This window comes from Tachypleus tridentatus, chromosome 9, assembly GCF_004210375.1.
Source record: "Tachypleus tridentatus isolate NWPU-2018 chromosome 9, ASM421037v1, whole genome shotgun sequence".
Classification (NCBI taxonomy): Eukaryota; Metazoa; Arthropoda; class Merostomata; order Xiphosura; family Limulidae; genus Tachypleus; species Tachypleus tridentatus.
Genome location: NC_134833.1, coordinates 52,683,750 through 52,710,707, shown reverse-complemented (window position 1 = coordinate 52,710,707; position 26,958 = coordinate 52,683,750). Strand labels below are relative to the sequence as shown.

The 26,958-nt window shown below is 32.0% G+C and overlaps 1 long non-coding RNA gene across 1 annotated transcript in view; it reads right to left on the bottom strand.

Moving 5' to 3' along the window:
- Positions 1 to 4,682: 4,682 nt before the first annotated feature.
- Positions 4,683 to 26,958, bottom strand: part of LOC143227078 (uncharacterized) — a 46,541-nt gene continuing 24,265 nt past the window's right edge. Inside the window, exon 2 of the long non-coding RNA XR_013014858.1 lies at positions 4,683 to 5,312. This is a non-coding gene — a long non-coding RNA (uncharacterized LOC143227078). The remainder of the gene's footprint in view (positions 5,313 to 26,958) is intronic.

Below are 26,958 nucleotides of genomic sequence, written 5' to 3'. Positions count from 1 at the left end.
TGTTCATTTTCAAGCAACGGAAGCTACTGACATCGCGTGTTGAAGTGTCCATCAAACACTCACCGTAAGTTTCCATATATAAAGTAATCATTTATTAACTTCAACACACGTAGTGCTGAAATGAATATAGATGTCATTTCACTACGCCATATTTTGTTTTACGAAAGTTGAGTTGTAAATGTGTCACCACTTGTTTAACTCCAAAACATTATCGGTTTTATATAGTTTTTCAAAACTAATATGACTCTGTAACAAGGAAAATGATATATAAAATATTGGAAACTAATGAAATTAATCATAACACTAATTATAATTTTATGTTTGACACATAATACTAGAGGCTCTGGAACTAACGTGGTCATGGACACTCTAGTTGCTTGATGCTTAAATAGTATAGAAAATGTGTTCAAAAAGAAGTCCCATGGACCTGTATCGAACATTGCTGGATTTATAGTATTATTTAAGGTTTCTATTCATTTTTACGTGGTATGGATACTAATATTGTGTTTTGTGTTTACTAGGCTCATAAAGAAGTATGAAATATAACTTATTCGACTGTCGAGTAGCTAGTATTTATATATTTCATACTCGTGTAGAGAGAAAAATAGTGACATTGCCCATTCAACACCTAATGAATAGAGCTCTCGTTAATAGTGTAAGAGATTAGTGTGGATGAATTAAAATGTACACTCAATAAAACATTTGTATGTGATTTTTTCTTGTCAAAGGAGTTGAACTTTTTTTTTATATGTTCGATTTATGGAAGTTCTAGGGTCCTGCTTAGACTTTATAAGAAATGTACCACCAGGTAGCTCTTCTTACGTTATTCTGTAGAAATAAGATTCTGCAATTTTCATTTTAACGTCTTAGCTAATTTTAACTTCTTATAAAACATAAAGTATCAGCTATATTAGAATAACTATAATAACTCTTATCATAGGTCTTGTTGAGGAACAGAAATGGGTTCTTACGTCAAGAAATTTAGAATGCTAAACCGATATCGAAAATCATGACTATGTTTAACGAATATAATAATTTGAAAAAATATATTAAGACACCCACCGATATATTAACAGTCAAGTACACATTTCCTGATTTTGAAACAAGCATTGCTAGGAAAACAAAATTACGAAGGTATCTATGGTAGTTCAAGGGAAAATAATGACAAAGGTGTCTATGGTAGTTCAAAGGAAAAAATGACAAAGGTATCTATGGCAGTTCAAGGAAAAAAATTAAAACAAGGAATTTGTATGAATACATTTTACAATTGTGTTCTTAAGTTGATCTATCGAATCTTAACAAATATAAAGTTTCTATGAAACAACAGTTTCGATATTGGCAAATGCAGTCATAAGATATTCAATGTTCTTTAATTTTCTTCGTGAATACATAAGTAATGAGTTCACAGATAAAGTTTTTTACCACCTGCGAAACTCCTGAATTATAATACATATAGGTATGAAACTACAGCTCCAACTCTGGCAACATATTTCAGTCAGGAAAACATATCCCTCTTACCCGATTAATGAAGAAAGTTAAAGTCTAATAATATAAGCCAGCATTTTATGAACCTGTATTATAATATATGTGCATCGTATATTATACAATACTTTTCAAACTGACGAAATAATACCTAAATAAACTTTAAAAATACTTAAATCTAGGATACTCTTGCACTGTTATTTTATGTTTGTTCAACATAGGTATTCAAATACAAAAGAAGAAACTTAATGTTACGATTTTTTCCTGTTGTACAATATAAATTATTTCATATTTTTATGAGATTGTTCTTTTATGGTTTGTAAACAGAGTATACATTTTTACCTCTTCTTCCATCAAGTAGAATCGGGAAATATCTATCGGAAAAAGAATGGTTAGTGTGTGGATAAACGTGCGCATTTCTATTTAACGGCAATATAAATGAGTGAAACAATAGAAAGTAATGTAATGGCTCTTTAGGAATAAAGAAACTACTTCAACTTGGGAAGTCGATAGTAAATGCGACTGAAAGAGGTTTTTCGTTTGGTTTCCAATCAACTTGGGTTCTATAAAACCGACATGTACAAAAATGATCAGGTTTTAGATAGCTTATAAGATTAGACTAACTGTATTATTTCTTCTTGTGTTTTTTAACAGTTACAATATATGGTGGCCCGGCATGGCCAAGAGTGTTAAGGCGTGCGACTCGTAATCTGAGGGTCGCGAGTTCGCATCCCCGTCGCACCAAACATGCTAGCCCTTTCAGCCGTGGGGGCGTTATAATGTGATGGTCAATCCCACTATTCGTTGGTAAAAGAGTAGCCCAAGAGTTGGCGGTGGGTGGTGATGACTAGCTGCCTTCCCTCTAGTCTTACACTGCTAAATTAGGGACGGCTGGCACAGATAGCCCTCGATTATCTTTGTGCGAAATTCAAAAAACAACAAACAATATATGATTTCGTTTTTTTGTAATTTTGTTAATATTTTTTTTTCTCTAAATTTAAAATAAGTTTTCTAAAAGCTACTGTATTTTTAATAAACGTGTAATGTAGTTGTAGTTGTTATTTCAATGTCGTGGATTCTTTTGAACAAGTAGCTGACGGCTTCATTACTCGAGCAATTTGGCAGATAAGTTAAATAAAAGTTTAAATCATAAGATGTACACGCTGAACATAATTAACATAATTAACTGATACCCTTACTAATCGATCATGTAACCAAAGTATTCACTGTGAAATTAGTATTGACATATTTCTTAAAATACACACGCATATATAACTAAATAATTCTTTCGTTCGAGCACCTGCTCTAGTGAATTGCGGTAAGTCTGAATGCTTGTTACTCTACAAATTTGGTTTCGATACCCATAATGGGAACAACACAGGTAGTTGTCAACTTTCAGCAAAACTTGGTCGTGCTGGCTGAGAAGAAACCATCGACTTAAACAAAGTGTATTAGTGTTCAATGATATGACACATTCAAAATAACTTTTTATCATGACGATTTCATTAATGTGATATGCTTTTTGAAAGAAAAAACGATATTACGTATCAGCATTTATCTTCATCTAAAACATGAAAAATCTCTCAAGTTTTGGATGAATAATTTTTTACTCCTATTTTTTATTGTCAATTTATGTTAGATTCTGATTAGATCTTCACACTAACACTGTGTTTAGTTTTGGTTTTCTTATTATTGTAAACGCTTTAAATTTCTGGAAATATTTCAGAAAAAAAAAAGAAACTTGACCTGAGTTCAAGGTAAAACAAATGCAGTTATTTAAATAAAAGTACAGTACTAGAGATGTCATAAGTTGTAGAGTACAAAATGTAAAGACTTTCTTAGATGTCTGTTACTAGTCTACATACTACTCTACATATTATTCTGGCCTTAAGACTTAGGTAATTGTGACTTGACTTTTAGCAGTAATAAATATACCCTTATTTGTTGTTTCATTAGTGCAAATCCATACAACGAGCTAGAATCAAGCCCCGAATTTTTGTGTTGTATATTTCCGCAATATTACCTCTTATCCCCCAGGGAACATATTCTTTCCTAAACCTAGAACTAGAAAACTCTATATATTTTTAAACTGTACACTTGGGTAAAAGTGTTTTTTTCTGATGAGAAATAATTATTTTAATTTATTTTTTTAAGATAGGTACAAGTGTGGGAAATACTTATTGATCTCCACAAGTCAAATGACTTCCTATTGTTTTATTTGTTTTACTGTTCTTATTCAATATTTTGTGTTTTGAAGTATGTATTAGTAACAATTTTTATGTTTCAACCTGAACAGTCAGCATATTATATGTATATTGGGTACATATTCAAGTGAGAGATCATACAATCCAGGTATAATCGTTTATAATTGTGATTTCCGTAGGAAAGACAACCATTCATAACACCCGTCATCAGAAAGTCTATAGCTGACTTTGAACAGAATAACGGAATAGACATTCACACCTATCACACTACTACTGCTGAAGAAAGATAAATAATGTGAAAAATTCTACTTTTATTATATTGTATCTTCTTTTTTATAATACTCGTAGAAACAGAATATAATGATTATAATAAAACTATTTAATGAATTTTTACATTGTAGTTTCGTTTGTTTGTATGGTGTTAAGCACAAAGAAATAGGCGATATGTATTTTGTCTGCAGCAGGTACCGAAACCTGGTTTCTGGAGTATAATTCCACAGCCTTACTGTTAAGCCACCAAGGGATATCTTTATAAATAAGATTATATTTGAGAACTATCTTTGTGACTATATTGCAAGTTTCAAAGGTATTAACTGAATCACTCTACTTTAATCAATCAAACTTTACACTTCCGTTTGTGTTAGTGATGTTTACTCTCGTGTTTCTTACGCGTACAGTTACTTAGTTATATTTCCTCTTATGTTACTCTTTTGTTATTTAAAGTTATTCTTTTGTCACTTACATTTACTCTTATGTTACTTACAATTACTCTCTTGTAACATGTATTCTTAAAATCACTCTTTTTTTTTACTTAGATTTACTTTCTAGTTACTTATTCCAGCTTTTCTTATATTTAGCATATTTCTGGTACAACATCAGTAAATATTTTATTGAAATATTATCCAAAATGTCAAATAAATCACGTGGGGTAACAACACTATCTACAATAGGTGAAATAAAATTATGAGATATTTCCTTTCAAAGGAATAAAAAAAATGTTTATCAATATCTTTTTATTTTCTTAAATACAGCATGGCCAGTTGAAAATCCACATACGTTTAATACAACAACGTTTAGCTGCAAAAATACGTTGCATATTCATCGCTCGTATAAAATACCCAGGATATGCATTTCTAACTGCCTTTGATGAGTGAGTTAAAACAAACAGTAGGAAGGGTAAAGATAGTTAAATTTCGTTTTAATATTGCTGTTTCCAGAAAATTTTCTGAAATGCAGCTATTCGAGTAAACTTCGCCAATGATATGATTAAGTGAATGTGCCTTCAGGTCACCATTTTCCAGTTAACCGATCACGATTTGACAGGTTTACTATAGCAGAAAAACTACAAAAAACAAAATTCCGAAGTTGCTAAGAAACACACATCAGAGAAGAAATGGCTTCCGGCTGGGCACAGCGACCATCTGAACTCATGGCGCGAAAGTCCAAGGCGCCCGTGCTGTGAAAATGATGGATGAGTTTTTTTTTCCATCCTACTAAGATAATCTTGTCCTCTTCTTCTTCTCTCCATCTGGCTACTTTGATAGCTGGATTGATGGCTATCACGACTGGCTAGCAATGGTAACACTGAGGTTGTTTGAAAGCTCTGAACAAACTGGTCTCCAAACACTATAAAAAAATGTACGATCACTTTCACAGAGAAAACACCTGCCAGTTTGCTCAGTATATGTTAGATAGATTTATTATTGACAATTTGGTGCATTCTATTAACTCCAGTGTACCAAAAACATGATAAACTCAATGTAAAATCATTTAAACACATTAATGTGGGTTAGCGTAAAATTCTAATTTCTGACAGTTATTTATAAAACTATCTCACTCTAAAAATCATATTTTCCACATTAATTTATTCAATTGGTAATGCTTCCATTAAGTGTTAGATTTAGTGTAGGTATCATACATGTTAAATAAATTAAATAAAATTATATAAAACACTTGTATTTTGTAACATTACTAAAATACCAAGGTTGTGCAATTTAATGAATTTTTACATTGTAGTTTCGTTTGTTTGTATGGTGTTAAGCACAAAGAAATAGGCGATATGTATTTTGTCTGCAGCAGGTACCGAAACCTGGTTTCTGGAGTATAATTCCACAGCCTTACTGTTAAGCCACCAAGGGATATCTTTATAAATGATAAACATATAAATGATATGTTTCGTAATGGATTACCACTAGTTCCTACCCTGTTAGTTGTAGTTATTAAAATCTTCATGCAACACTTTAAGAACATGAATAATTTTGTCACTTTCTCTAGGAAAATTTATCTTTTATGAAGTTTTAATACATACAATAACACTGTGGTCCTGACAAACTTGAAAACTTCAGAGTACGTTTAAGTTTCAGAGACGAATCATTAGATATGTAAATATAATTTGAAGAATAAATTTTAAGTTTTACTAAGATGTCAGAAACTGATATTTCATGTATTCGTGCATAGAGAACGCGTGTATCAGTCATATTTTTAAATTTGACATCTAATCCAACGACAAATAAATAATATGCTTGTTTGAAAAATTTTCGCACAAAGATGCGTGTGCGATAATTGCGCAAATTATGAATAATTATGAATAGAAGTGACAACCATTGCCAACATTTCGGTTAACGGTTAATCTTGTCTAAACGAGTACTAGAATTTGATGCTTTTTTTTTTATAATGCTTCAACGGATACAAAATGCGGTAACGGAAGGCGAATCGTGAACTTTGAAACCAGGTTTTAATATAAAACAAAATTACAGTACTAAATGTTCATCATCGGAATAAAAGTGAAACTTTTATTTGAAACAAATATTCTGAAATTTAGTAAAATGAATCGTTATTAAAAATGTCATCTACAAAAAGGAGCAAACAAACCTCAGTGAACACACAAACAAATTGTGCTTCTATATGTGGATGACCTGAATGGGAAACCAAGACTAAATTTGAAAGTTTCAATATAAAGCATACAAGAATACTCCATCCTCATAGAGCTTTTGTTCAAACTAAATATTCGACATGAGCATTAGAGAAGAAATACGGTGTTTGACGCAAGTGATGAAACAGTACGTACAGTTTATTGCGTATGAATGAGCAAAAGAAGAGTAAAGGAAATAATAATCAGTGATTCCTTCTTTTCTAACCTTTCTTAGGCTTAAGTAACACTTGTGATAAAAGTACATTTATCTTAGCTTGCCCATTACCATCCCCAAAGTAAAGGTGTATAGAATACCATTTAAGATCTTTCTTGTATTTTCCACGAGTCACAGTTTTAAAGGCCTTTCGTTGAGTATCGTGACGCATACCACTTGGACTATACGAGGAAAAGGACAATAATATATTAAATGTTATCCATAAAGGCGCTATCTTTAAGACGAATATAGACTTTAAAAGAAAACGTCTGCAGTTTCCTGAGTTTTTGATTACAAATTTTAGGTCATAATTTCTAACATTTTATGCCATGAACAACGATTAATATTTAAATTATAGACAAAGATCCAAACACAAAAGAAGGATAATAAAAGCAACTGTTGCTATAACAACAGTTTTCAACTAACTTCCTAAAATCTGTTGAGTTACGTTTATAAATATCAACAAAGAAAACTTTAGGCAACATGTTACCATATTCGGTTTATTGTCGTTTCACTAAGGGTAACTTTCGGTTTTATGTTGTTGCTGAGGGAAAAGCTTAAATTAAACAGTAAGTTGAAAAGTAACAACTACTTACATCTACCTACTTTGACTACGGAATCGAAATCCTGTATAGTCAAAACTACAAATAATGTAAATGCTTTAATGTTATATGACTGAAAACGATAGACACGCTGAATTCGCAGACTTTCGGTTCTTTAACAATATAACAGGACGCTAATTGAATAATGAAAACGTTTTTGAACGTTATTAAGATGTCTGAACATGTAGAAATCTTAATTCCGTACAATTACTGTAATAGTGAAAAATAATCTTCGTTGTTATACACGTTTAAATTGAAGGATATTTCAATGTATAAATACCAGCGTATAGCTCCTTATATTTACAGGCTTTTACTTCCTGCGTTGTTTTGGACTCTAAAATTATTGTAACATATTCGAAGTTTAGTTATTCAATTGAATATAATATCTAAATAATAATATTATCGGTATAAGTTCAGTTGGTAACTTAAACTTGAAAATAAAAGTCACTTTTAACGCTCTAGTTGGTAGCTTTATGTTATTTATATCACAAACAAGAACAAGAAAATAGAAGCAGAGTTAACACCTTTAAATATTATAATTTTTAACTTTCTAGTTGGTAGCTTTACATCAAACACAAACAGGGAAGTAGAAGTACGACAAACACCTGCAAATGTGGTAACTTTTAACTTCCTTGGCGGTGGCTTTACATTATTTATAACACAAACAAAAATAGCAAAGTGGGAGGAAAACAAACGTTTGTAAATTATATTATTTTTTATTTCCTGGGCGACAAGTTTACAATATGATGAACTGAGTTCATTTATTCTTATTTCTTTTCGTTTAATATAGTTCTGTCAGACCACAGCAATAACGGAAAAAGTATTAACACATCATTCTGCATTTTGTAGGATGGTTTTAACTATTTGATTATTTAGCAAACCATAGTAGCTGTATAACTGTTGACACTCAGTTGTTTTAATGTAGTCTGTGGTTTATGTGGAGCCTCATAATCTACTATACATTTATATATAGAGCTGCGTGCAGGCCGTTGATATAACTTAATGTTTATAAGCAAATCCAAGGGTTGGCATTGTTTCCCGACAGAGCATTATACACAAACTACTTATTTCATTAAACTAAACTGTTTCAAATAGGACAATATTTGTATTACACAACTTTATAGCCGTGAAGAATATAAAAAACTAAAGAAACATGATTATGAAAAAAATTGTTAATCCGAAAAGGTAGAATAGGGATCTTCAAAAACATTGCAGACACTAGATAAGTATCTTAAAGTTAAAATGCAATTTCAAAAAAAGCAGACAAATCAGCTTAAACATTGACGTAAAGCTGATAACTCTGAAATGTGAGAACCACAATAATAGTATTCTAATAAAAAAACCTGCTTTCACAATGTTAAGTGAAGCTAATACCATAATAATTCTACAAGTAATCACTGTAATAACGTACAAAGGGAAACATGACCAAGCTTCAAATATTAAAAATGGTCATTTCTCATAGTCAAATCTAACTCATTCCTAAGTACAGAGAAGAAGAGTATCCAAATACTCAAGAAATACTAAAAAGAGCCAGAAAAAAGAAACGGTTAAACATCTTTCTTTTCATATACACATACAACTATGGTTTAACAAACGTTCACAAAAACGTCTAGTCAACCCAGATTAAATCTAACTGTATAAGATTATCATTAGCTAGATACCTTGTAGATATAGTGTCACCATTAACAATTAAAACATAGTTACATATTAAGGTCTAAGGTCATTTTGTAAATATTATAAAAGTAACGATGATGGTCGCACAAGACACGATGATCATCTTCTATGCATTCATCTTATTTGCTAAAGTATTAATCCTTGAAGAACCGCATATACTCTGCTATAGCTTGAAAATAATAGAACTATCAAGCAATTCACATAATCCACAATCTTTACAATAACAGAACTCTCAACCCTCAGTATAGAAACAACGTATTAACAACGTTAAGGCATGGACTTGGATCTTCTATCACCAGGACTCAATAACATCTAGATGGAACATTTCGAAGAAAAAACCCTCATAGTAGTTACACCAGTTATAACCAAGACTTAGGATTTATTTTACACGTAAATGAAACATTCAGAATACGGCTACAGACGTTTGTCAAGAATTTATAAAACACCTGAACAAACAACCTTCCTTTTTTACAATCCATAATGAAAATAGAAGATACATAATTTCCATTACCTGCACCTTAAATCACACTACCACAATGGTGTAAAGACAGACGTCGCTTTATAGCACATTATCATAATAGTGTAAAGACAGACGTAAATGACTACGTTGTTTCCAGAATGAACAAGATTTGTTCATGCAGATGTGATGAAGGTGGTTCTTCATGGTCAGGTTGCTAGACTCATAATCTGAGAATCGCGGGTTCGGATTCCCGCCACATCAAACATGCTCGCCCTTTCAGTCATGGGGGTGTTATAATGTGCGTTTAATCCCACTATTCGTTGGTAAAGGAGTAGCCCAAGAGTTGGCGGTGGGTGGTGATGACTAACTGCCTTCACTCTATTCTTACACTGCTAAATTAGGGACGGGTAGAGTAGATAGCCCTCGTGCAGCTTTTCGCAAAATTCAGAAAACCAAGAAAGAAAAAAAACACATCACAGTTACTTGTTTTTAACTACTGCAAAAAACAATAACACATGCAAATTTGTTTTACTTTAACTTTCTAGCTGGTAATACTAACTAATACTACATTCTTGATAACATACCAATGAAGAGAGGAGTAAGAAAAAAGGAAACAAATGCAAAATATATTATTTTAATATCCAACCTTGCGTCATTACCTGCACTAATCATTCATAATTTGGAATTCATCCATTAGAGGATGTGCGAGTATTTCTTATAGCAAAGCCACATTGGGCTATTTGCTGTGTTCGCCGAGGGGAATCGAACCTCTGATTTTAGCGTTGTAACTCCGAGGAATGAAACTAGTAAGCAACGCCAGTTGTCAAGTCTTCGACTGTCCTTACTGGTCAAATATTAGGATTTGACTTTCACCTTTATAACGCATACACGACTACAAAGTACAGAAACTGAAAACGAACGATGGACTCACAGTTCTGAATGATAACTGTTTGGCCACTCACACAGATTATTAGTTCTGATAAAGTCATACCAATTAATTCGATAAAAGTATTTTACCAGTATTCAACTGGGCTAGAAAAAGCATCTGTATTCTTACGATAGTTCTCTGGCAAGTTAGATAAGACATCTGTCTGATACTTGGAATGTCATGTTTATGATTTATTGATCAATATATTTATTAATATCTTAGGATAAAATATATGTCAAAACGTCGATGTTTTATATGTCAGTTAACAAAAATCTCCTTTTCTTTGAGATTACAAGAAAATAATATATCAGTTATATATTTCTTGTCTAATACGACGACTGGAAAGATCCGCAGTGAAAAAGAAAACAAAAACTGCTTAGTAATTTTCTCCATTTATTTGTGTGAGGTAAGTCCGAGAAGATTTATATAATATATTTATCATGTTTTTTGTGGCTTTTATTCAGATGTAAGGCATGTACACGAACAGTTACAACGCACTTTCAACCTAGTCACGTCTAGCGTAATGGTTTGTTTGTTTTTTTAGCTTTGGTTGTTTATGAGTTTGTTAGACACGTCCAGAATTATAAAACAACGGGGTAACACACTGTATCAGTACTTACAGCTAACCTGACAATCCAGATATTTCCGTATTTATATATGTTGTCTTTTTAGAAACTCCTAAACGTAATAAACTAACAGAGTCATAATCGTGTCTTGTCAAAGCTCACAGCTCAATTCTTAGTGATTCTAACTTACGCCCAGATCTCTTTACGGTAATTCAAGCAACTTTATTACCATGAATAGCTAGTCAACCATGGAAAAGCGAACATTTATGCCCAATATTTTAAAGAAGAAGCCAGACAATTGAAAACTTCAAACTGCTAGAAAGATGTAAGTGTATCATAATTTTATTTTAGTAAATACTTAGAAATAATAAAATCAAATGATGATGCAGCTCATATGTTTTTTTCATTCTGAAATATATTAATTCATATTATATTTAAACCTTGTCATATAGCTTGGGAAACGCAATAAAGCATGCTTGAAAAACGGTAAGTTTGAAAATGCAATAATACAGAAAGCATTATTTTGGATAATTGCTTTCCCATGTAGTTCACGAGGTTTGATAATTAGCTACTGTTTTTTTACGATATCTACGTCTTAATTTAACACAAGAACTTCTGCAGTGTCTGGCACGTTAGTATGCGTGTGTATGTGTGTTTTTCTTATAGCAAAACCACAGTGGGATATCTGCTGAATCCACGGAGGGTATTCGAACTCCTGATTTTAGCGTTGTAAATCCGAAGACGGAGGACGGTACGTAAGTAAGCAATGCTCTATAGATTTTATTAAAACTGCGCCTAAAAACTAACTCTCTGACTAGTTCCATGTTTTGTAAAATTTAATTAATGCTGGATTACACTTATGGAAAGTAAATAAACATATTGCACGTTCAATAAGAAATATTGCATCAATTAGCATGAAGATTTAATTTAAGTAAATTATAAAAATTTCGTGAATTAGAAATGTAGTATTCTTAGGTATAAATTAATGATTCTTCTTTTAATACAGTTGAATTGCAATTATAGCAAGTCATCGTAATGGGTAAACTCAAATAACACTATATTTAAGTTGATGTATTTTGATTATAAAGTACACTTTACAGGTAGGACGTTTTTTATTCATTATTTCAAATAATGATATATATGTATACATATATATTCAATAGAATCAGATTTCATTGTAAAGAATTGAAAATAGCAATTAGTTTCTGTTTTATAGTTTCTTGTTATATGAAAATATTATATGGAAATAAATTAAGAATACATTAAACAGAAAATGTGTTTATTCTTACACACAATCAGTTCACCTAAGTGATAGTTTGTGTCTGATCAATGTAAAGTCAATAGCTTGAGACTGATCATTTAAGCCTCTCTAATGTAAATTCAGTAGTTTAATACTGATGATTTGACCATGATTACTGTAAATTCAGTAGGTTAAGACTAATAGTTTGGCTATACGTAATGTAAAGTCAGTAGTTGAGACTGATGGCTTGAGCATCTCTAATATAAAACTAGTAGTTTAATTATAAGAATGAAGTTTTGTTTTAGGTAACAGTGAAGAGGAACAACAAGTTTAAATGTTTGAGTTTGTTAATGTAATATTTTGAGACTGCTAAGTTTCTGTATTTTAGTGTTTACAAAATATTTTTGTACCTAGATGTTTTTAAACCAGTTACTAAACAAGTGAGAATTTATTAGTTTTAAAAAAGTCCACCTCGCGTCATTTGATGAAATCTTTTTTTGCTGTTTCAGACTTTTCTGATAAATTTCATTTTGTAAACTAAAGACCTAAAGGGTCTTCCTCAGCAGGATTTGTTATTTATTTTGGAGTTTTAGTACATTGATCGTCCTAAGATAAACATAATTATGACCAGTACCTCCAGGTGAGAATCAAACTTGCTCTTCTAATCAAGAGTTCGCTCCCCAGTGGAATAGCGGTATGTCTGCGGACTCATACCGATAGAAACTGGGTTTCGATACCCGTGGTGGACAGAGAACGGATAACCCATTCTGTATCTTTGTTCTGAATTATAAACATACAAATAATCTAATCAAGAGCTTTGCATGCACATTTACTCAAATGTCTTTTTCAGATTGTGTTTATGTAGTCAGAAGTCAACATGTGTGTAATGCCTTTTTATATTCACAAGTTAAGATGTACAAAATAGTGTATACAGTTAGATGTTAAAACATTTATAACTGGCTGAAATACCCATTATTTGTCCAGGTTATAAACTAATAAGAAATGTGTTGGTGGATGCTATGATAAATAACATGAAAATACAAAATTTCCCACAACTGATTACTAACATAACATATTATTACAATATTTATTATTATCTCAATCAAGTTTTTGTATAAGCTCTAAGAACGCTTTATATATAAAGTTAAAAATGGAATACACTGTGCGATGGTCAGGGTGGCTTTTTAAGAAGAGATGGTAGACAAAATAGTGGGTGTGTTTTTTCCCGACCCACTTTCAACACTCACCTGTTAATGTACTTTGTGACAGATTTACTATGAAAGATCTACCTTTAATATTAGTGTTTGTTTAAGTAAAATTTATATTTTAAAATGTACGCAGCTTATACCATCTATATATGTTCATACTTATAAATGTAACCAACTTGACGCACCAAAAGCAAATGTATATTATTGGTTTACTAGTTCTTAAATTACAAACGTCGAAAACTATAACAGTGATTAACGTTTATTCATCGGGAATTTCAAATGCATTGACGAGGATTATATATTTCGAACTTTACAAACCATTTAACTTCAGTAGATCTAAATCTGACATGAGAAATTTTATGAAAACAGCATATAGCTTCATCGATGGAGAACACTACGCAGAGCTAGCTAGCTCCTCTTTAAGTAAATTGTACCTATATCAACTCAAAATTTGTTCGCTCGTCATAAACCATTGATAAGATATCCAGTTCCAGACAAGATAGAAGACTCAATAATGTTTGTGACTTTATAAAACCTTTGTATATAACTCATTATTTGTAATAACCGTTATTGTAAATTGTATTGATATTTGTATATTAAAATATATTTGTATTAATAAAGAAAGTGTATCAGTCTAGTTGGCAAGTATCATACATTGAATACATGTCGACATTTATTTATTTTTTAAATTTAAATTAATTTAACTGAGTTTTAGGCTAGTTGAAATTGTAATACATAACAATTAACATAACGTTGTTAATTAATTGGCCACAGAAATGTCTTATAGGATGTAATTGTAAGTTCACAGGCCAAAGTAGGAAGTGGGTATAACGCAAAAGAAGTTTTTCACGTACACCTTGTGATGGCTTTTGAAATATAATCTTTACCTGAGTTTATGCGTTATTGCAATAGTGACAGTCATTTTTTCATTGCGCTTCTCCATACAGAGTTCAAGCACACTTTCTGAGATATATACGACGTCTGGGTACCCTACCCCCACCCCAAATTGTGGACACGTCACGTTATAGAAATTTTAATAATGTTTTTTCTTTATTGTTCTTAGGATGTGGCACCATTCATGATTGTAGTTAACGTTAACATACGTCAAAGACAATAAATGCTCAAGAACAGTAATATTTGTGTGAATGGATGATGTGAACAACTCAGATATATGCCTTTTACCAAATGTCGTCTCACAAAAACCGGTTGAGATTTGCTCAGCGACCAAGTTAGATAACGGACAAACAGAGAGATACAGATTTTGTATTTACGTCAGGAGTTAAGATGCACATAATACCTGTCTCTAGTCAATGGTGAAGATTATAGATATATATATATATAATACTTGTCTTCAGTCAGAAGTTAAAATATATATAAGAATACGTATAATACTTGTCTTTAGACAAAATTCAAGATATATGTAATATATGTTTATAGTCAGAAGTCAATATATATATGTACTTTCTATCTAGTCAATATTTAACACCAGTCTCTAGTCAGATATAAAGATTCAAGACAATTTATAATATGCTTATTTTGTTAAACGCCTAATTAGCTAGAATCTGATCATTTTAATAATATGTTTGCATACAGTATATTAATCTATTCAGCAGGTAAGCATGTTTATAAGATACTCATCTATTCATATTCAAAGTATCTAGCATGTTTATAAATGTCGGAAGTCAAGTAAACTTATCAGTTGTGCGTTTTATTCATGAACCAAGTGAGCTTATTTGTTTAAATACAATATAAAATATACGTATTTTGACAGGGCAGACCCTAATTTAGCAGTATAAGACTAGAGGGAAGACAGCTAGTCATCACTACCCACCCCCTCAACTCTCGGGCTCCTCTTTTACCCACGAATAGTGGGATTTACCGTAATATTACAATTCCCCTATGGCTGAAAGGGCGAGCATGTTTGGTATGATGAGGGATTCGAACCCGAGACTCTCAGAATACGACTCAAGTGCCTTAACCGCCTTACCATGCCGAGTTAATTATTAATGATCTTGAAATAATCGTTTCATAACTATTATATCCTTCATGAGCCTAAATCTAAGAAAGTTTTGTGCTGATTTTTATTCAGACGAAAGGATTATTTTGACCGTTTTGAGTTTACAGTTCCATAGTACTACGTTTTGTTTTATTTAGAGCTTTGTAATACACAGCAATATATACTGAAAGGTAAACTAAAACATAAAAGGTAAAGTGTTTCAAATTAAAGTTTTGAAGTGCTTGCTTCAAAAACTACTGAGTAAAACATTTTACTGAAGTTATAATTTTTAACAGCAACTTACGTGCGTCCTAAATGGTAGTAAGATACCCTAATTCATATTAGTCTGGCCAGAGGGGAACCAAACAACCAACATCGACAGCTGCCACAACAATTTTTCTCGGTTCTTTGAACCAATAACCAGATTACTTTTATATCAACTCCCACTGGTGATAGATCGAAGCATGTTTAGAATCATCACGTGCGACTCTTTAACTATTTAACCCTCATTCCGAGACGTGAAACATTTGGTCTTTGGATATCATGTTTTAATGGCAAAATTTAGAAGATATAAAAAGAAATTCAGTGTTGTGGAACATTTAAGTGTGTTATGAGGAAGCGAGTTGGTGAGAAATGATATTTTGGAAACCGCTCACTTTCATGGAAAGAAAACGAACAGGAAAGTGAAAAAAAATGAAGTTTTTATTTGAAATATATTCGTGGGAAATTAAATTTCAGAAAGCACGACGTTAGATAGTTTATTATGTAGTAGAATGTGGTTTTGAGGTCAGAATATTAGTTTAACAACACACAGAGAGAATCTTAAATTAACAAAGAAAAACTGTATCTTATTGAAAGCTACGAATCTAAAAGTTTTACAAAGTATCGCGCAAGGTGAAACATTTGCTTCAGAAGCAATAAAACTGACATATATTTGTACATCTAGGAGTTTATCGAAAATAACTCAAGTGTTCTATTTAACTCGATTTTCACTCTATGAAATATGTAGTAAATACTTCATGTTTAGAAACTTAAAATTAATAGTGTTATAGTCTTGAAGATAATCCAGACTAATATACAGTAAACTACGAGTTCTAGTGTCGGTATTCATTCATACGGATGGGATTTCTTCTGAAGTAAAAATCTTTGTATTAAACCACATACATCTGTTCATAATTACGTTATATTATTTGCATATGTCAGACAAAGAGAGTTTTGTTCTTCCACAACCTACTTTCATAGCTTAAGTACCAATTCTCTTATTTCATTTCTAGGCTTTTTTCCCTTCCCCTAAAACACCTAGATGTATGAGGTGTTTATATGAAATTAACTATTTCTGTTCTGAGATGTTAACCACTAAGAAAACTAAAAGCAAGATTCTTAGAATAACATAAGACAATTTAACCCAAGTTTGTTTGTGGTTGATATACAATATGAGCTAGTGTGAAATGTATAATAAGCTGTTTAATACGTTTAATGTTATATTATTTCAAAACTAAACAGATAAACTATATAAATACAATGGATTTGTGTAAAGTGACATTTGAAAAACCGTTTTTTTCGTGCAAGAACGGGTGGTGCAAAAACAGATGCGTGAAAACATGTTATATAAAGAAATCAATGATATTACTTGATTTCTTTAAAGTAGTTCAAAATTCATGTGTTACTTGTTGCAAACCATAATGCGCAATCAATTGTCATAAATAAAAGAAAAAAATATTAAACAGAAGCCTCTATTCTTTGGTTTTGCAGTAAATCATAACACATAAACCAGTTTTTTTGTTTCATAAAACAGAAACCTCTGTATTTGGTTTCAGAGTAAATTATAAAACAGAAACCACTATCTTTTGGTTTCACAGTAAATTCAATTCAATAGCAAACTCATTCTTTCACTTCTGTTTTTTTTTTCTTTTTATCATTATAGAGAGCATCAAAAGAAACCGATATACCTAACAATTTAATAACTTATTAAAACATATTATTGTACAAACACCATATAAACTACACATCACTAAGTCTTCTAAGACACCTTCTGCAATCTGATATTACTTTTTATCCATACTTCTCTTGTGTAACTAGGGTTATGTTTTCTGTTGATAAAGTGATAGCTTTACTTAGATTTTTATCGATTTAACGAATAATTACAGTGATTTTGATTACTTTAAGCCCAACATTGAATGATTTATCAGGATATCTAGAAGCTTATCAAACGGCAAGATTATGGAAATACCAGCATTGTTATATATGATAACTTTAGCACGGCACACCATAAATGTAACACAAATTTATCCTGTTACATTACGTATGTTACATCACTTTACATTCTTTTTAAACATACGCCCCAAATATTTTACTATTTGTATCGGACTTTGAATTGTTTTAACAAGTTGTAAGACTATATATGTGAGCAAGCACAAAAAGCTTTCAATAGAACTAACTCATATAAATAATCATTTTGCTAAGTCAATAATACTTAAGTTAAGGCCTGATGCAGTTAGTTCAAGAAAAAACTGTAATATTTGTTTTCACTGATGCTTTCTAAGTAGTTTGTGGTGCTAAAGTTAAAATCCACAAAACAAATAAACATTTGAGACCAACGTATTAAATTATTTTAGGCTCTAGAGACACATGATGATATATTTTCAATTATTTGATACCAAATAAAATGTGTTCTCTTTATCCCCTGGGATTCTATGCATTTTGCACAAAGAAGGAAATTCGACGGATATTCTATGTTTTCCATTTTTGTCTCCAAAGATAGAACATTCGCTTGTAGTATTAGCTCTGTTTCACAATTATAAAACTGCGACTGGAAAACAATAATTTAAAACAATGACGATGATAAGCTGGTAGGACGGTTTTACAATTTCGAAAAAAAAACATATTTCAGAACTTCTTTTCAATCTGATATTAGATACTATCAAGAAAAAAGCTTGTTAGTTTGTTAGTTTATTATGTTGTAGGACTTATAAAACAAAAAAAAAGAGATTGTTTGTTTGTTTTTTGGATCACGCGCAAAACTACACGAAGGCGATCTGAACTATCTATTTCTATTTTGGCAGTGTAAGGCTACAAGGAAGGCAATTATTTATCACCATCCACAGCCAACTCTTTTACCAACGAAGAGTGGTTTTGACTGTGACATTATAACGTCCCTACAGCTGAAAAAGCGAGCTTGTTTGGTGTGACGGTGATTCGAAACCGCGACTCTCAGATTATAACTCGAGCGCCTTAACCACCTGGCCATGCCGGCTGCGCTGCAAAGTGGAGTTTAATCTCCACAATAGTTACAACGCAAATGGCAAACTGAGTTTAAATTTAATTTTTAAAAATTAAACACGTTAGTAAAGTACCTTATTGTTTATTTATATTTAAGCACAAATCTGAACAGTGTTCTACTTGTGGTATATCCAACCCAAACATAAAACAAATTTTTTTGGTTTTCCAGTAAATTATAAAACAGAATAATTTCTAGCGTTGTAAGTCCGCACGCATAAGGTTATTTATTAATCTTTATTATTTATGCGTGCGTCAGCATGACATTTGAACACATGCAAGAAAAACATGTTAATAACATAATTACATTTCAAAATATATTGAATACTAGAATTTCTCTTTGAAACAAGTAAGAAGAAACCTTGATTCTAATGTTTTTGATAATGAAAAATGTGTATTTTTTAAATTTAGTTTGAATTGTTATTTCCAGTTTTATAATTAATTTCCAACTTATATTTGAATGCATTTTGGTATAAAGTGTCCAAAGCATGTTGTGCTTCTATTACAACCTAATTAAAGCGATATACAAGTGGGGGTGGTTGGTGATAACTAGTTACCTTCCCTCTAGTCTCACACTGTTAAATTAGGGACGGCTAGTACAGATAGCCCTCGTGTTGCTTTGCGCAAAATTCCAAACAAACCAAAACATAATCTCAGTACATGATGGGAAACACTATATGTCTACTATATATAGTGTAAAACATAATCTCAGTACATGATGGGAAACACTATATGTCTACTATATATAGTGTAAAACATAATCTCAGTACATGATGGGAAACACTTTATGTATACCAAGAAATTAACTGAAAAATAGGTTTTAAAAAAGCTACGTAAGGAAATATTCGTTAAAGAGCCAACAGCCAGTTAAAGCAATATATTTACATTATTTTACTCAACATAAATATACATTGTACACATTGCTATTATCTCTAGAAACGTCAGCTCATAAGTATATATTAAATAGAGGACTACTGAACTTTTTCAGTCTGTTCAGTTCAAAGTTCATGCATTCTCTTGTCTTAAAATTGAGCATTCAATCCTGAAATCAGTTTTGCACTCACAGTTCCCTCATTAAATAATTCAGTGGAAAATATTTATCGTTTTTCTCATCTAACAACATAGTATCCAAATATGTATCATGCAAATAAAGCTTTTATAACCATTATATGGATACCGAGAATCTAACTCATTTGATGGATACCAAGGATCTAACTCATTATAATATTTTCATGGAATAATATTACTATTGATAGTTGATAACTTCCGTTATTTTAATCTCAAACTCTGTTCCTAACCTACTTCCATGAATGATAAAGGAAACCATGCCTAAAAATACAGTTTTTGAGGAATCTTACATGTTGATTAGCTTTATGCTTAACAAGAAACAAACAAGCGAAATATGACGGTAGAAGGAGACCTAGGTGACTCATCTTATTAAATATTTTTTGTTGAGGGATTTTAATTGATATACGTCTACTTGCAAAGAGCTACTTAACTTATTTCATATCAAAAACAGCGTAGCGTATCATAAAATACACGATCTTATTACTAGTTACACAACTTTTGGTGCGGAGCGCGTGTCTCATCTTAAAATACAAATAGAAAATGACTACTTTATGGGATTGTGCAAAGCCGACCTTCCTTGTTAAGGTATTACAACTGGTAAATTCCTGTTCCACGATGTTTGCTAGTCTTGTATTTCATTTTGTTGATGGAATGAAAGAATTTGTGATTCGAAAACAAATAAAACCTTGCGTGTGTATGTATATAGAAGTATCCATTCTTAGAAAACCAACAAAATTTCTAATATCTATGTTAGAAATTAAGAACTATGCCCACGATTGAAAAAAAAAAACACATTTATAATATCTGTTCCAGAAGAGTGTAATTGTTGTTCAGTTGTATCTGTGTCGCTTCCATTAAGAGCTTTTAAATGCTGGAAAATTGATCATGTAATTTTAAAATGTTTTTGTTTTAAAGCAAATCCTTAGGATTAAAAGTTTGTTAACTTATCCCCTGACCCATCGGGGAACAATTTCATGAAAGAGGTAGATCTTTATTATTCTTTGAGGGAATCTCACTGACTAAAGGAACTCCAACTAGCCAGATTTTTCATTTTTAAGATGGATATTTAGACAGCATTTCATTCCTTTTGTAATAATGTATAAAATAATTATGACGGTTAAAACTTTCAAGTATACCATAAAAACAACTGCAAAAGTGATTATTCTTATAACCTTTCGAGATTAAAAAAAACAACAGATGTCTCTGAGATAATAACTGTTATAATCTAAAAACCGGAAAGGGCTTAAGTCTTCCTTATTTTAGGCTGAACAGACACCTGGAAATTCTGTTAATTGAGTGCTAGTCGAGAGTATTAAAATTTTTGTTTCACAACAACCGTAACTAATGGATTTAAAAGATATTTATACGCTTATATTTCACCAATCATTGGAAAATTTAATCATTAACAATTCACGTGGCAACTTATTTCGAAACGCACAAGATAAGAGATCTAAACAATATATCCTGATTCCGATTCTCTGTTCAGTAAAATAATTTCCTGGGCTAGTCTGCATTTATTACACATATATCATTATTAACGTTATTGAATTACTTTCTTCCGTGCTGAGTTTGTGTGCAACACTAGTAGTTATCTATCTAGCTACTTTACACATAATTTACACCTGTCATTTCTTTGCATGTTGATTTTTCACACAAATAAATCAAATACTAACGTTTAGTGAGTCGAAAGTTTTATTAAGCTAAAATTACCTTTCATGCTCTGCTGTTACACTTGACACAATTCACTGAAAACATTTACATGTATATTATTGTACTTACATTGCATATAGCTTAAAGTTTGGTTATTTTGAAATTAATTATTTAGTCTGTAGTGATGATTTAGGACTCTTTTCATAAAATAGAGAAGTTTCGAGCACTCTACTATAACGCATAATACGAAAAGCAATCTCTTTAATTTGTAATATGTTAGGTATAAGAAGGAAAAACTACTGTTTTAATTTACCGCCAATTACCCCATTTTGTTTCTTTCCTCTCACATCGTGCAACTGGAGGTTTACTCCTTAGTTTTTAACTAAATAGTCACGTGATCTGAAGTTTGCGTGATTTTCTGTTTACCCTACATTCGTAAGTGATGATTTTGTAGAAGTGGTTTTATTTATTCTCAGTTCGTAATGGTTAACAAAAAGGACATCGACGTCACGTGTTGATGAGTTATTTTGGTACCCTTGTTCCATGAACATCTTTAGTTTGGATGTAGAGTCACTTTGCATCACTTCTCAGTCGTCCAGGGGAAAACTTTGCCCTCTTTATATATACATGTTACTATTTATTTCAGTTGCAATAAAACGGGGTCAAATTTACTAAAAGTGTCCCTCGCTGGTACAGCGGTAAGTCTCCGGATTTACAACGCTAAAATCAGGGGCTCGATTCCCCTCGGTAAACTCAGCAGATAGCCCGATGTGGCTTTGCTATAAGAAACACATATTTACATTACACCTTAATAGAGTTTGGTTTTTAAATATATCTTTATATGGCTATCACTATATTCTAATTTGAATTAATAAATTTTCGTATAAACTTTTTTGGAGTGAATACCAACATAAAGCGAAGTTAAAAATCAACTCCGTAAATAGTATATATGATTATGTATATTTTTTCTTATTTTTTCACAGTGTTCTGTTTCTGGATACCTTCACTATTAATTATATTTTTGACAGTAAACCCAATAACGTTTATATAAAATATCACTACTTTTTATACTAATATTTTAAAACTAATTAATGATAATATCAAACCACGAGATAGTTAGATCGAACTTCCAGTTAGAAGAAATTATCAGTGGAGACAAAGCGTCATAGACCACTAAATGTAGTGGATGAGGATTGCAGTTCATCATTAGCTTCATCATAAATATATATCAATACGTGTATTACAGTTATCAAACTATAGTTTAGGTTAATATATCCCAGTGAAATTTTCTTTCATGACTGTCTCCCTTTCTGTGTTATATAGTTCTCCTTTTCAATATGGAAACTATACAGATGAAAAGCAGTAATATTTACTCTAAATCAAACACGAAGACGTTATTTCTAAGTCATGAAAAGTGATTACATCTGTTCATAAACACACAAATAATAACATTTCAGCAATTGGAACACCTCTGACTTTACCTCGATTATGACTACGTGTTCAGTCTTATATAAAAAGTCATAGTAACGATACACCATCTTTCTAATTAGGCTGAATTCACTATCGTGCCTTTACAGCTCATACTAACAATATTGAATAGTTTATATAAGATACACGTATGAAGTATTTATTATTTACCAAACTCTTTATCTAATTTCCTTAGTAACGTTATATCTTACCTTCACAGATAAGTTTATTTGTCTCATAGCTTCACAAAAAGCTACACAAGACCTATCTACCCATGATCATCTCAATGTTTTAAAAAACAGATTGGATGAAAGTCAACACTCACTTTCAACTTTTGGACTGTTTTCATCTAAACAAATCGTTGGATTTAATCATCATTTTTACAGCGCACCCTTGGCCCCAGGAGACGGAAGGCGTTTTAGTGGAAACGTACGAAGAAGTCTTGTGAAATACATCAATAAGTCAGTCCTAATTCGATAGTTGGATGAACAATAAGGCGCAAATGCAAATATATGGATGGATAAACTTACGAAGAAATAGTTTGCTGTGACCTTAGTCTGTCTTGAAACAAAGAGCCTGTAAAAACAATAGATGTCGCCACACATCAATAATGCATAGCGCTCTCACACGGAAAGGTAGCAGGGAAACTTCTTATGCTGAGATACTAAAGAGCTAGTCAATACACGATAACCTCCATTTAATAAATCTACTCACGTATTAGCAACACTACTGCAGGAACATTAAATATACTATGATAGATCATGAAAGTTTTTGTTACGATTGGTATATAATACATGTCCGTCATGTATCTCAGGACTGGTATGGGTATAACACTTTTACTCTTAAAGCAGAGAATAACATTTCGACCTTCTTAGGTCACGTCCATCATGTTTTTGGTTGTAGAAGATAAATCACAAGACTAGCACTGTAGGTACGACTAGGCTAATATAAATACATGTGGCACAGAACTTTCCCAAAATGATATCACGTAATATATGAAACTATATATACTTTCAGACTAAAATTTAATTTCTCACAGAACAAATTAAAGCCACTTCAGTTTTAGGATAGGACAGTTGCTTTGTTATTACTAAGTATCGAAAAACCTGTTATAGAGCATAATGCAACGTTTTAAAATTTTATCGCATTTCTTCACTGAGAATCACTCAAAATTTGAATATAAAAAGCTTTTCATGAAAAGAATGAGGTCACTATTTCACTACTTCACATTACGACGACATTGTATAAGACAAAATTAACTTATTTCAAACTTTACATGCATTCATTGTGTGGAAAGAAAATCAGGCTACTTTAATCACAGGGCCTGGCATAGCCTAGCGCGTTAAGGCGTGCGCTTCGTAATCTGAGGGTCGCGGGTTCGCGCCCGAGTCGCGCCAAAACATGCTCGCCCTCCCAGCCGTGGGGGCGTTATAATGTGACGGTCAATCCCACTATTCGTTGGTAAAAGAGTAGCCCAAGAGTTGTCGGTGGGTGGTGATGACTAACTGCCTTCCCTCTAGTCTTACACTGCTAAATTAGGGACGGCTAGCACAGATAGCCCTCGAGTAGCTTTGTGCGAAATTCCAAACAACAACAACTTTAATCAATATTTAGCAGCTCTTCAACTGTGCATTTTTGCTAAGCACTTACTAAAATAAATAATAATTACAATCATCAGGATGTTGCATAAACATTAAGCTATTGAAGAAAAAGACGGAAAAAATGAAAGTTGATGGTATGCAACAATGACAGCTTCGCGTTTCATTATCACTCTATTGAACCTTTTATTTTCGTCCCCAAACTTTTCTTGTTCCCACCAACCTGAATTACTATGCACAAAAAAAAAAATCATCGAATTACGATGCTCTATCGTGTTGAAGTCTCGGCCCTTTCCCGGTTAACGTATATTCTGTGAAGTTAATCTCCATAGAAAACTTTGTCATATCAGCTGTCAACCTTACTGTGTTGCAAAGCATAAGTGAAGGATAATATAACATTCTTTCCAAGTACATCTTGCTTTTCTTCCTTTTTTATCAGAGTATGAGTAAGGAACTGGAAAAACCAATGTGATATGAAACCCTTATAATAAAGGATGTGAATCATCAGGAGCATTTCAGAAGATTAAGCCGAAAAACTGAAAAATAAATGGTGACGTAAATATATTCTCCTTTTGAAAATGTCTTTTGATTTGTTTGGTGTTTTTTTTTTTTTAAACGCAAAGCTGCACAATGGGTTATATTTGTTGTACCACCCACAGGGATCGAATTTCCACATTATAACCCCCACAGGCTTCCCTCTGAGCAAATAAAAGGCATGAACATTAGTCTAGCTAGCTATTGGTTAATATTATACTGAAATCCGAAACGTTTACTATTAAAACTTTTTTGTCATGACAATTAATTTTAAATCTCTAAAACATATGAAATATGGATTTGGCATGGCCCTAAATTTTAGGGCAATCGATTTGCAGTCTGCAGGTCATAGGTTACAATACCATCATCTAACATGCTCACATTTTCAGCCGTGAGGAGTTATAAAAAGACGGCCAATCCCACTGTTCGATAAAAGTAGACGAAGTTGCCAGTTAGTTGAGTTGATTAACTACCCTTTTTTCTAGTCAATCCGTTAGCTCTCGAATAGATCTGTGCAAAAATCAACAAAGATATTGTTAGCACTATAATTTAAAACTGTTAAATGTCTATTTATGTTTTTATCTGTGGACACTTGTCATTATAAACTCTCCGTCCTAAACGAAACGGATAAGATGGAACAAAGTATTTACATTTCATGTGAGATACAAGTAAAACTTAGCAATTGATAACGATCCAAGCTTCAAATATCAATATCACAAAACTGTATGTGATATACCTGAGGTAATTACCTTTCTAGACCTAACAGCTAAAGAGTAAACACTCGTACTAGTTTTATCTTTCAACAAATACCAGGTTCCAAAATATCGGTCGACACGAAAGGTATTAACTTATCTTAAAACTAAACTTCATCGACATGGCATCCGGTATTAAGATCTCCGTCCAGGTGTGTGTTTGTCTTATAGCAACGTCACATTGGACTATCTGCTGAGTCCACCGAGGGAAATCGAACCCCTGTTTTTTAGTGTTGTAAATCCGAAGACTTAACGCTGTACCAGCGGGAGACCTGCGTTAAGGTAGGAAGCTATATGTGAAAAGTATAGCATAATCTTATATGGAATCTTATTGAGAGAATAATCCAATGGTATTAGTTTTCTTTCTACGATGTTTCATGACAAGATATAATAAAGTTTTAATATCATTTACATTTATCAATAATGTATATAATAAGTTAATTAAGATTTGTTTTGAAGTCTTAATTACTGAAAGAGCGCCAGAAAAACCTGAAGATTTTAAGCCATTGGTTGAATTATATCAAAGAACGTTTCTCAAGGAAGAATTTTTGCTCGAAGCTACTACATAAATAGATGAGAGTGTTTAGCTGTTCGTAATTTTGAAATGATACAGTATAGGAAAAGTTCATATAAGACTAATTTCTACATGGAGATTTACGTATTTACCTCATTTCCTAATCCTATGCCCCCACCAGTACAGCGGTATGTCTGGGGACTCACACATTAAAAAATCTTGTTTCAATACCCGTGATGTGCAGAGCACATGTAGCCCATTGTGTAGCTTTTTGCTTAATTGTAAATCTAACCCTTTAAAAATAACTTCTATTTACTAGTCCTACTTAGGTGTATTAATAGATTTAATATGAGGTTTATCAATCAAAATTTACAGCAGCTACGACATTAAGGTAAACAATTAAAAGCCATATGGTGTGGCAGAAGTGTAGTAATATATAGTTTTGTTTACTTAGTTTGTTATTGATCTAGTTATTTGTTACAATTTATTGAAATTCTAAATAAAATCAACACTCTTGACACATGAAACTCTGTACCTGACAATACTGCTTTTGCTACTATTATAATACAGTCGGTAGGGTTAACCAACAGCAGTATATTAGAAAATCAACACAA